The sequence below is a fragment of the Mus musculus genome, chromosome 9 (assembly GCF_000001635.26).
Source record: "Mus musculus strain C57BL/6J chromosome 9, GRCm38.p6 C57BL/6J".
Classification (NCBI taxonomy): Eukaryota; Metazoa; Chordata; class Mammalia; order Rodentia; family Muridae; genus Mus; species Mus musculus.
Genome location: NC_000075.6, coordinates 111,313,756 through 111,326,932, shown reverse-complemented (window position 1 = coordinate 111,326,932; position 13,177 = coordinate 111,313,756). Strand labels below are relative to the sequence as shown.

Sequence of the window (13,177 nt, the reverse complement as noted above, 5' to 3'; positions counted from 1 at the left end):
AGATGCATGGCCCCAAATGTGCTTCTGCACTAAAAAAATATATACCTCAAAGGAAGAGCCCAGAGAATGACAGGACTGTGGGCAGGAGGCATTGATCCAAGACTTGTAGAAGTTCTGGACTTATATTTATGAATGTGCAGCAGTTAGGATGCATCTGGCTCCCAGAATACATGATGGGTGTTTGAATCAGGAGGGGTAATTTTCTCTCATAATCAGAAGCAGGGCAGGAAGAGCACACCACCTTCTCTTTCTATGACACCATCCTAAACACACTGGCTTTGTGTATGCCATCACACTTGTCCTCTTGAGGATGAAGATGGTCGCTGAAACTCTAGGCATTTCCCTAAAGGCAGAAAGAAGGGGATGAGAAGAGCTACCTGGCTCTCTGTTGTCACTCAACATTTATAAATAAGTAAAAATTTCCCAAAGTCCCTCAAGGAGACTTCCTGTGTCTCACTGGTGAGAACTAGGAATCGCAGAGGGGAGGGGAGGGTCAGTACCATTCAGTGTCTGAATGGTAGCTTTTCAGAGAGGAGCTTGACGGGAGCTATAAGTTTCCAACAGCAAAGTGTCTCCAAATGAGCCAGTGTCCTGATAGCCAAGCTATTTCTTAACGTTAACAGCAGAATTCCTCTGCTGACTACTACCATTCTACCTAACTACTAGATACTATGCTGTCCTAAGCACAGCTCGTACAATATGGCACCACTAACCAGATATAGATACTGACAATATAATTCAAATTGGATAAAGTACAATTAAAGCACCCATTCTTTTTTTAAAGATGTATTTTTTTATATGAGTGTTTGCCTTCGTGTATGTATGTGCCTGGTGCAGAGATTGTTCGCTGGCTTTGTGTATGTGCCTAGTGCCCGAGATCAGAAAAGAGTGTTGGATTCCCTGGAGCTGGAATTACAGATGTGAGCTGCCATGTGGGTGCTGGAATCCAACCCAGGTCCTCTGCCAGAGCAGCAAGCACTCTTAATGTCTGGGCCATCTCTCCAGCACAAAGCTCCCATTGTCCAGTCACTCTAACAACATCTCAGCTGGCTCAAGGCTGCATGGCTAGTGGCACTACTGCTTTAGAAGAGTGTTCCAACCTATTTCCATCATAGCAAACAGTCCTACTGGGGAGTGCAGTGCTGGGTAGAGCTACCCCCCACCCAGATGCAACATTGAAATACTGTTTACTTGGTGGAAAATCTAGTCTCTAAACCCCTGTACAGCCAATGTATGAAGAACACACAGGGCCAGATATTCCCGTGCTCTCTGAACTGTCATACTGCCACCATGAACATCATGCTTCTTTCTATTCCGATCATGCCTCAATGTAGATGAAGTAATACCCATGAGTGTAGGCTAAGTTCTCTTGAAACAACTGCCCGAACCATATTTTGGAATAAAATGTAGGGTGTCAAAAATTATGCTGAGAAACCTACCCACATCTCTTTATGTATAAATATAGCATGCCCTCTTTGTACACAGAGCATTACAACTAGAAATGTGTTTGTTACTCCACAGCTTCTCCAAACTACCAAGTTTCTTTCTACCTAATTCCCTTTAAAAGATGAGCAACAACTGGCAAAACCAAAATGCAATTCAATAAAACCACTGCTGACACTGTAAAGCAAACATGAAGAAAATGTTCTCACATGATTTCATGAACCAGTTTAGGTGTTTGCTTGCTTGCTTGCTTGCTTGCTTGCTTGCTTGCAAAAGGGATGGGGAAAAGCCTAACATTGTATTGGTTTGTTTCAGACTTGGCTTGTCGATGTGCAGAATTTTCAATGCAGTCAGTTTTTAGCTGGTAATTTCCCCTGACGCTCAGATTGGGACATGACTCAACTCAGCCTGACTCACTCTTGTCCCTTGACTAAACAGTAGTTCAAAATCCACTTTTTATTAAATTCCAGATAACAAATGGAACAGCTCACTGTGTGAGAAAAGCAGCAGCAGAAGCCCTGGGAGGTGAATTCACTGGACATCACTGTGTGCCTTGGTGTTTACAAGCTGAAATTAACACAGGACTAAAATAACTTGCACCTAGCCAACCTGAGGAGATGGATTTCGAAAGAAAGAAAAAAATAGAATAACAAAATACTGAATTTAGTAAAGATCCACATGTAATTCCTATAGGAGCTTTTAAAGAGAATGCTTTTGAAATATCCACGAACATCTGAGTTTGCAAGACTAACTTATAGAAAAAGTAAAATAAACTTTACTCACCTATCAATCTTGTCTTTTAAAAATACCCTGCATTTCTGTCTGGGGAAATTGATGATTATAAAATGACAGATTTTCCTTCATTAATGAATGTATTTTAACAAAGTTTGATTTAAAATGGTAATTACATTTATTTATCTATGGTAGGAGCAGGGAAAGGGGAGTCCTGTGCCTCACACACACACAGAGGTCAGAGGACAATTTATGACTTGGTTCTCTCCTTCACTATGTGCTTCTAAGGGTCAAACTCAGGTGACCAAACTTGACACTGCCCTTACCTGCAGAGTCATCTTGTCAGCCCCAAATCTGACTTTTTTTCAACTTTTGCAAGACAAGATAGATAAATGAAGTAATAAAATGTCTCTCAGATTCATTAAGAGATAAATAAGCCAGAGCAACCAAGATATTTTTAATAGAAGAAATATTAAGGTAAAATATGTTTTAGCATTTTAAAATGTATTTATAGAAACTTGCCTACATTTTTTTGGAGTTGTCCTAACATGTAAAAGAGTAAGCATGTGAATTAAACAGCACAGAATATCCAGAAATAAATATATGACATTAAATAGCTCCCTGTAGATAAAGGTGGCTTTTAAATAAACTGAAAAGAAATGAATCATGACTTGGTAGAACCTAGGAAAGACATTTCCCCTTCACACTCTGTGGTAAGGCAAATAATGGATGGTCCAAAAATATCCACACCTAATCCCCAGACCAGCACTGTGAATATATCGTACAGCCAAAGAAACTTCATAGGTCTGTTTTGTATTTCTTAAGAAAGGAATATTACAGTGTTGATGTGGATGGACCTTCTCTAGCCACAGGATCTGAAAAAGCAAATCTCCATAGCAACTGGAGTAGAGAAACCACAGGGCAGGAGAGAGACGGCAGCAAACTTCAAGCCTAAGAAGTCTGGCCCGCTATGGCAGGCCTTGAAAGTGGAGAATCATGGGAAATAGGTTCCCGGGGGCAGGGGAGATGGTTCACTGGCTAAGAGTACCGACTGCTCTTGCAGAGAACCCAGATTCAGTTCCCAGAACCCACATGGCACCTCACAACCATCTGTAACTCCAGATCCCAGGGAAACCTGATGCCCTGCTCTGGACTCCATGGCACTAGACATAGACATGCATACAGACCAGAAGTCATACACATATATTTTTTTTCAATTTTTAAAAATATAGTAAAGAAATCAGCTTCCAGATGAAAGAACATGGAAGCTTAGGTTTATGGGCCATAAGGAACAAATAGATCCTGCCAACAAAGTAAGTTTAGAAAAAGAACTGAGTAAGCTTTCTAGTGGAAGGGGGCTAGTCACATAGGTATACATATTTTCTCAAGTTCATTCAATCAGTGCACTTCAGTTAGTACCCTTTGCTACATCAGTGGTGCCCTCTTTAGAGAAGCATTGAGAAGATGTAAATACACATTTGAACTGTCTTCAATGTTCTAGGGAGAAATATGCTGTTAGCTAAGTGATGCATATATACAGCTTTAATCTGGGACCTACCGCAATGCCCATCAAGGACTTTGTTTAAAATCTAAAGAGCAGGAGCCGGCAAATGCTACTTAAGGAGAAGGGGTTTCTTTTAGCTCACGTTCATGTTACATAGTCTGTCATGACGGGAATGAAGGCAGCAGGAACTGGACTCAGCTGGTCACATTGGTCACATGGCACCACAATGATGTAACAGAGGATATAACTGCATACTGCTACCCAGTTCTGTTTCTCCATTTACACAGGCCATGATCTCACCCAGGGGAATGGTGCCACCCACAACGGACAAGTCTTCCAACCTCTATTTAAGCAACAAAATAATCCCCCCACAGGCACACCCAGAAGCCCATCTCCTATGTCTTAGATTCTGTCAAGTTGACAATTAACATTAGCCATCACACCCCATCACAACAACATACTATGCAATATTTTTTTACAAAAATGCTTTAGATGATGTCCATGTGCTGATATAGGATCATTTTCAAAATATATTTGAAGAGAGCAGGTGCAGAATACTTTGATCAGTATGCTCCCTTTACTGATAAAATAAATAACATATAAATAAGTAGGCAAATGCTGAAAAAGAATATAAATATGCATTTGTTTATATATACATAAATTCTGGCTCGGTCATTAGAGTGCTTACAACACAGGCATGACAAATTAAGTTCCTGTTCCAGGCACTTCCATAAAAGAACTGGGCATAGCAGCACAGCATCTGTAATCCTAGCACAGGGGAGCTGGACATAGGCAGATCCTTGGAGCTCTCTGGCTAGAAAGTCAGCTGTACACCGAGCAGCAGGTCCAATGAGACAGTGGTTAGAGAACACACCCACTGTCAACTCTGGCCTCGACATACGCATGCACATGTGCACACACACACTTAGCACAAAGCTAACTAATTAATTAAAATATCTTTAAGATCTAGAAAGGACCATCAAAAGTACAATTACTTAGCCTTTCTGGAGAGAGGGAGGGAGGGAGGGAGGGAGGGAGGGAGGGAGGGAGGGAGGGAGGGAGGGAGGGAGGGAGGGAGGAGAGGAAGACTGGTCTTCATAGCTTGTTTATATCTTACGAGTCCCTGAATTACCAGAATTCAAAAAAGGTTTAATGCATCAAAAACAAGTTTTTTGAGAAGGGGACTCTAGTGGCACTAAAAGCAAAAACCATAAGGAAAGTGACAGACAGGACCATGGAAAGCCCAGCTCCTGCCCATCAAGGGACAATGGAGCAGCTACCAGCACTAAGGTCAGCAAGAGTATGGCCATCACACTCATCTACACTGATGGCCAGATAAAATCTGTCACAAACATTTGATGTTCAATCTTGGAACACAGCTTTCAGTTGTTGGGAAATTGTTCTTCAAATATGCTTTGTTCACTGTATGATACTCTGTAAAAGCCATTCAAATGCAAAAGTTCTACAGAGAAAATTATGTAAAGTGCAGTGCATCTTAGAGCAGAACAATACTGCTATTTAAAAATAAGAGGTGCATCTATATAAAGTGTAAAAGCTGTCAAAATATGCCACTAAAGTGAATAAAGCAAACTAGAAGGCAATTTGTAGAGCAACTTGGAGAACAAGTGCAAGGTGTGTGTGTGTGTGTGTGTGTGTGTGTGTGTGTGTGTGTCCATAAGTACATTTAAGAAATAATAAAATGGAGCTGCAGAGCCTGAACTATGGTTAAAAGTTCGTCCTGCTCTTTCAGAGGACCTGCGTTCACTTCTGAGTACCCACATTGGGATGCTCACAACTGCCTGTAACTCCAGCTCCAGGGGCTCTGACACACTCTCCTGACTTACATAGGCACTGCACTAATGTACACATAGCCACACACAGACATACGCATATATACGTAGTTTAACGTAAAGTAAAGAAATAAGTCAAAGTGGTGGTCTTCATGGAGGAGGAGGGGAGCCGTGGGGAGCATGTTCTGAAGTGCAAGGGACTAAGCGTCTGTCTAGTCCCTCAGTTTGTGGTAACTCATCATTGCTGCTTTAGGAAGTGAGTGTCCCTACCACCTTGCTAAATATATCACTGAGTCACAGAAATGGCTTAGTACGTGATGGCTGGACTCCACTTTCTGCAGCCCACACAGCCTCTGCATGCACCCCAGTCTGGCATTTGCTCTGCTCACTGCTTTTATGAGAGTATCCAGGGAAGCTCCATGACACCAGAAGTGTGCTGCATATGTCTTACCTGACAGTCCCGTGCTAAGCCCTTCTCAGCCATTTCCAGGGGAATATGACTGAAAAAAATCAATAAAGGAGTCATACAGTCATTCCAGTTTGAGAGATCAGGAAACAGGCTCATACAGGAAGAAATCCTCCTTGAAAGGCACAAGCTCAAATCTAAAGCCAAAATCTGTGCTCAAGATCCCTTGGTGTACACGGTATACACAGGGTGACAATGACTAGAAAAACATAATGAACTTCAAAGTTAAATGTCGATCCTCAAAAAACCAATCCAACGAAACACAAAAGTGTGCATCCATACCTATTTAAGACACACAGAAAGTTCATCCACACACCCAGAGACACACATTGCTGGTTTCCAGAGCCCATAGTTGACACACAGCCTGGCATAAGATAAACTATTATTATTGATGTTCTAGTGTAAACCCTTACATTGACCAATACTCTTAATAACTATCTGGTCCTTTGATCTAGAATCTTCCTTCCTGGTGCCTCTCATCCTACCTGCTTGAATTTCTCTTCCTCTATCCAGATACAGCTCAAAACTGACTCCTCACTTTTCTTCCTAGGAGGACTGAGGAGCTATCATCTGAGTGCTTGCTCACACCCCCACTCACCTATCTTCACAGGTATGCCCAGTGTGAAACACGTTCTCTCAGCAGCAGCAAAGCTTCTCAATGAACAGCCTTATTAGTCCAAACCAGAGCCATCAAGTATCTCTGAGGACCAGACCCGACTTAAAACAAAAAAGTCAAACAGAAATTTAAAGCAAGTAAAAAGGAATATATTGGAGAGAAAGTCCAGGAGCCACAGTTAGTACCTGGTCAGTGTGCGCAGGTTTAAACGGGCTCTGGAATAAGGGCAATAAGTATGCCCTTCCCCTCTGGCAGGGGTGGTGCTGATGGACAGAGGAGCTGTCCAAGGTTGACCAAGTGGCAGGCTTACTTCACAGTCTATAATATTATGTTTGCACTATACTCTATGGGAAAGAATCCACTTGTAGCCCAACATACATACTAATGCTATGTATACATGTATTAGCCATACATGCTAATGGTTTGTTCTGAAGTAACTTTCACTCTAGATGTAATCCACGCAAATCCTCCCCCTGCTACACAGAGAGAATAATGCAAGAACATAAAATCTCAGAAACATGGCCAGAGACCTGATCCGAGGGGTAGGACTAACTTTGGAATGGTTGGAAGCCTTTGTTTTCTTTCCCTCGATAATCTGCTGGCTAAAGATGAGGTGGTAGACAAACCTTTGGGACAGTGATCCACTGTCTTCTCAGACTACTGGCTCTTTAAATAAAGTGCAGGATATGATCACTTCCTGGGGCCAGTGAGATGGCTCAGTGGGTAAAGACACTTGCCGCCAAGCCTGGCACCTGCGTTTGATCCCCAAGCCCCAGCCACATGGTGGAAAGAGAGAACCAACTCTAGCAGGCTATCCTCTGCCCGTGGCACACGAGCCACAGTTTACAAAGGAGAGGGCCCTGGAAGCACCCTTGCACATGAAGGAGGAGCTCACCCCTGATTAGACACAAGCTGCTGAACAGGCTTAGCACAAGGAGTCAAGACAGCCAGGTGATGCTCCCAGTTTGCTGTGTTGTGTGTGCACCCTTGGCCTTGTTTTCTCCCAACTGTCGTCCTTGTTTCTCAGGCTAGAAATCTGTCCACTTTTAGTGCTGCCGTCAAGGACGAGAAGACCCAGTGCTGAGTCTACATAAATGGTACTTGACTTTCAAAAGCTGATGCTGCTAAACTCGGATTTGCCTTGAGCACAAACGATGCACGGCCCCACCAGCTCACCAGGTACATGGAGTTTAGCTAAGTAGGAAAGGATGGAGCTCACAGGTAAAGGCCATTTACCCTTCTAGGTTTTTAACAAAAGAAGGAAACAGGGTCATATTCATTTTATGTGCTTTGAAATCAAGAAAAATGTCTGGTCAAGGAAGATGGTCAGTGCCATTCCCATAAAGAGAATACCATTCTTGGTTTCCGTGTAACAGAAGCACTGGCTTGTCTAGCTCAGTGCTCCCTTATATTCAACAGTTTCCCCAGCTTTGCCTCCACTGTTGATCTCTGGTTGTATCTTAAGTATTTTCTTTGCTAAGAGTGCGTGTGCGTGTGCGTGTGCGTGTGCGTGTGCGTGTGCGTGTGTGTGTGTGTGTGTGTGTGTGTGTGTGAGATCATCACTCTTGCATGTGATGTTTTCTATAGTACTCTGAACTCTTAAGGAGGCCTGCTGGAAAGCCGGTCTTTCTGAGGCTAAGGCGCTGACTTTCAGCTCCACTTCCCCATCTGGAAAAGCAAAGGGGATCTGGTTCCCCACTCTTATTAAAAACAATGGCCAGTAAAAAAAAAACAGTCTTAATTTAAATATATATAGTATAAAAGTGCATATATACACATAAACTATAAAAATAATTTTTACATATGATATAGTTCATTATACAGCATTGTAATATAGTTCATAATATAGCATTGTGTTAGAAAATTATATTCACATATACATGCTTCAAAACTATCAAATAAATACTGAGAAAAGAGGAGAAAAAATAAGAAGCCAACTTTCAAGCCCCATTTCAGCTCTTGAGTGCTCTCAGAATCTCTCTACTGCCCTCAGAGAGAACACCGCAGGCTCTGTTTTCACAGCTAAGGTGAATTTCATCCCAACAAACAAAGATAAAATAACAATAGGGCACAGAAATGGGTCTTTGATAGCAAGCACAGGAAAAAAGAACTAACCAGCAAAGAGAAGCTAAGAATTCCACGGCAGCAAGGCCTGTCTGTTGTAGGTCAGGAAGTTAAGAGACAGGTGTCTGGTCCCAGATGCACCCATAACCATGTGGTGATGCTTGCCTCACGAGATGACTGTGGTCCTGAGAGTGAAGGTGACCAGCTTTTTAAAAATTCAAATATAAGCATCATTGAAAAAAGAAAATGACTATAATGAAGCTCTTGATTCCATGCATACAACTTGGTGGATGTGGCTCTGTGCAGAGGCCTTTCATTGTTGTTTTGTTTTGTTTTGTTTTGTTTTCTTAAAAGGAAGACAGAATCCCATTGGCCTGTGGTAGTGAAATCCGGTTCTGCGTGGGCATGTCACATACACTCACTCCATCTTCTAGAGGACTTAAGGACCTACAAAAGATACTTAGACTCAAGAACCCAACCTAGATACCTGAGGGTAAGATGAGAGATTAGGACTGACTCACGTGACATGTACATGAGAAGTCCAGTTAACAAAGAACATGCCCTACTCCAAAGACAGAGTAGAAAAGCAGGAGAAATCACAGAGATAGAGATACGACATCTGAGAAGGGTGGGTAAGCTGAGGGGAACACAGCAGAAAGAGGCAAGCCTCACAGGGCTCCAGCAGTATAGTACCCTGCAGAAAACAGACAGCAAAGGACAGGCCCAGTTCATATGTGACAAAATCAGTAACAAGGAAGAGAAAACAGCAAGCATGGGAAGCCCAGCAATGAAATTGAGATTTTAAAAAAATATAGAAATGTCAAAAATGTGGGGCTGGAGATTGCTCAGTGGTTAAGAGCATCCGCTGTTCTTGCCGAGGGCCCAGGTTCTATTCCCAGCATCGATATGGTGGCTCACAGCTAACTGTAACTCCAGTTCAAGGGGAGCCGATGACCTTCGTGGGCACCAGGCACATGCATGATGCACATGCATACATGCAGACAAAATACTTGTACACATAAAATTAAATAAAACTAAATCTTTAACAAAGGATATGTTAGAAATGAAATTCCAGCCAAGTAAAAAGAGTCACCAAGAGACTAAAGTAAGCAGATGGAAGAATATCAGAAGTTGAAGACAAAGTCTAGATAATGCAGTGTTCAGACAGAGAAAAAATATATATAACCATAACCACAATGTTCAAGAACTCACAGCACATTCAATGTACTAAGTAAATAGAGGCAATGAATAAGCTAGTGTGAATATTCTGATTTCAAATAAAGTAGACTGCAAGCCAAAATCAGTCAAAGAGATAAAGAAGGCCATAGCATAAAGAGGAAACAATCCATCAAGATGACAGAACAATGTATACATAGCAAGCCCCAAATATTGGGACTTCCAATTCATAAGACAAATACTAACAGACATAAAAAAATAAGAGATCAAATTAATAAAATTAAGAGTTTAAAGAGGGTATATTATAGTAGATACCAATGAAATCCAAAGGATCATTAGGGAATGCTTTAAACTTTTCAGCTCCAAAAGACTTGAAAATTTATACAAAATAAATTCCTGGGGACAGAAAGATTCCTTACCAAGACAAAATGAAGGAGATATAAGCAATTGTAAAAAGATCTATAATGTTCACTGAGATTCAAATAGCAACTAATTAAGAGTCTGTCAACAAAGAAAAATCCAAGACTGAACATATTTACTACTGAATTTTCCCAAATGTTTAAAGGCTAATATACCACCTGGGTGGTGGTGACTCACAACTTTGATCTCATCACTTGGGAGGCAGAGGCAGGTGGATCCCTGTGAGTTTGAGGCCAGACTGGTCTACAGAGCTAGTTCCAGGGCAGCTAGTACTATACAGAGAAGCCAAGTCTCAAAAAAAAGGGCCGTGGGGGTAGCTAACAAACACACCAATGCTCCTCAAACTGCTCCCTAAATGTGTAGGGAAGCAACACTCCCAAACTCATTCTATGAAACTGGTATTACTCTGATTCCAAAAGTAGATAAAGACCCAAAGAAAACTAGGCACAAATTTCCCTGACATAGATTCATACTTTCTCAATAAAACATTTGCAAACTGAACCAATAAATTAAGAAGATAACCAAGCCGGGCGGTGGTGGCATATGCCTTTAATCCCAGCACTTGGGAGGCAGAGGCAGGTGAATTTCTGAGGTCGAGGCCAGCCTGGTCTATAGTGTGAGTTCCAGGACAGCCAGGGCTACACAGAGAAACCCTGTCTGTCTCGAAAAACCAAAAAAGAAAGAAGAAGAAGAAGAAGAAGAAGAAGAAGAAGAAGAAGAAGAAGAAGAAGAAGAAGAAGAAGAAGAAGAAGATGATGATGATGATGATGATGATAACCAAGTTGGTTTCACCCCAGAAATGCAAAGACAGTTCAACATACCCAACAGAAGAGGGTGGAGAGATGGCTCAGTGGTTAAAAGCACTGAGTGCTCTTTCAGAGGTCCTGAGTTCAATTCCCAGCAACCACACATGGTGGCTCACAACCATCTGTAATGGGATCTGATGTCTTCTTCTGGTGTGTCTGAAGGCAGTGACAGAGTGCTCACATACATTAAATAAATCTTTAAAAAAAAAAGCACACAAACTTAACACTGGAAATCCTATGATTGCCTCAACCAATGCAGAAAACAGCTTAGATAAAATTCAATATCCATTTTGGTTTTTAAAAAGCCCTAAAGAGTAAGAATGGACATTGCATATCATAAAAGCTATTATAATATTGTTCTAAGTGAGGGGAAATTGAGAATCACTTCTCTAAAATCTGGAATAATAGGTTGTCCATTCTGTCTGCTTGCATTCAACATAGTATCCAAAGCCTTAACTAGAGTGATAAGGAGAGAGAGAGAGACAGAGAGAGAGAGAGAGAGAGAGAGAGATTACAAATGGGGGAAAAAAAGAATCATAATATCCTGTTTGTAAGCAACATTATCTTATACTTTAAAAAACTATGCCTGAAAACTCATACCTGATAAATATTCTCAGCAATGTAGGATACAAAAATCAACATACAAATGTAGTAGCTTTTCTACATAACAATAGTGAACTTGCAAAGAAAGAAACTGGGTTGGGGGATGGAGGTAAATCCATCCACAATGCTTCAAAACTATAAAATAAAACACTTAAGAATAAACTTAACCAAGGAGGTAAAAGACCTTTATAATGAAAACCTCAAAACCCTGAAGAAAATACTAGAAGATGGAGAGGCCTCCCATGACCATAGATCGAAGGAACAGTGAATAATACTGAAAACAGCCCACAGGTTCAGTGCAATCCTAACCAAAGCCCCAACATACTTCACAGAGAAAAATCCACAGGTTTATATGGAAGCACAAAAGACCCTGAATAGCCAGAGCAACTGTTAGCAGAATAAACAGTGGCATAATATCATCACAATACCTGGACCTAAAATATATTACAGAGCCATTGTAACAAAACAATATGGTACTGGCCCAGAAACAGACACACAGACCAACTGACTAGATCAGGGCACTCATCAACCAACACACACAGCTGTAGGAACCTAGTTCCTGGAAAACATGTCAAAATGTACTTTGGGAACAAAAGTTGCACAAATGACGCTGGGGGAACTGTGTATTCACATGTGGAACTGTGTATTCACATGTAGATCCATGAAACTAGACCTCCTTCTCTCAGTCTGAAAAAGAAAAAAATCAATTCAAAATAGATCAGTCACAGGTTACCATAAGCCCCGACACTCTGAAAGGCAAGGACTCTCTGAAAAGGGCTCCAACATCTAAGGATATAATTGCACTCACTGACAACTAGGATTGCAGGAAATTGAAACGCATGTGTGATCAGTGCCCAAGAAGGCCAGGAGAGGGCGCCAGAATCCCAGAAAGTGGAATTAGGGACATTGTGAACCACCAGGTGAGACAGGGGAACCACCCCAGGTCCTCTGCTAGAGCAGGAAGTGGGAGTAACCTAGTGGGAGTAACCTAGCTACTAGTATCTACTCCCTAGCTACTAGTAACTACTAGGTTACTCTCTAGCTCCCAAAACTCCAGAATTACAAATGGCCGATAAATGTGTTTAATGCGTTCAACATTCTTAGACAACAGGAAAATGCAAATTAAAACTACATTGATATCCCATTTCCCTCCAGCCAGAATATGTATCTTCAGGAAAATACTTGACAAGAACTGGAAAGGCTATGGGTGGGGTTAGAGGGACCCTTAATGTGCTAGCAGTGCCCCTGTACACTGGTGGTACAGCCATTGCAGCAATCAGTGCAGACGTCTCTCAAAAAGACTAACGGGAGAACTACCTCATGAACCAGATACTCGATGGCACCGACCTGAAGGAGCCAAAGCCAGAGAACCAGAGAGACTCGCACATTCATACTCATTGCTGCAGTATTCAGTGTTCAAGATGTAGAATCAGCCTCCACACTCATCAAGAGGAAAATAAAGAAACTGTGGCATATATACACAATTACTCATGCATAAAGAATCAAACTGCATGATTTGAATGTAGAACTTGGGAATCATCAAGTAAAATAAAATTA

General features: G+C 41.5%; 1 protein-coding gene across 11 annotated transcripts in view; it reads right to left on the bottom strand.

Annotated features, from left to right (window-relative positions):
- Positions 1–13,177, bottom strand: part of Trank1 (tetratricopeptide repeat and ankyrin repeat containing 1) — an 84,493-nt gene that overhangs the window by 68,843 nt on the left and 2,473 nt on the right. The gene's annotated exons all lie outside the window — the stretch shown is intronic.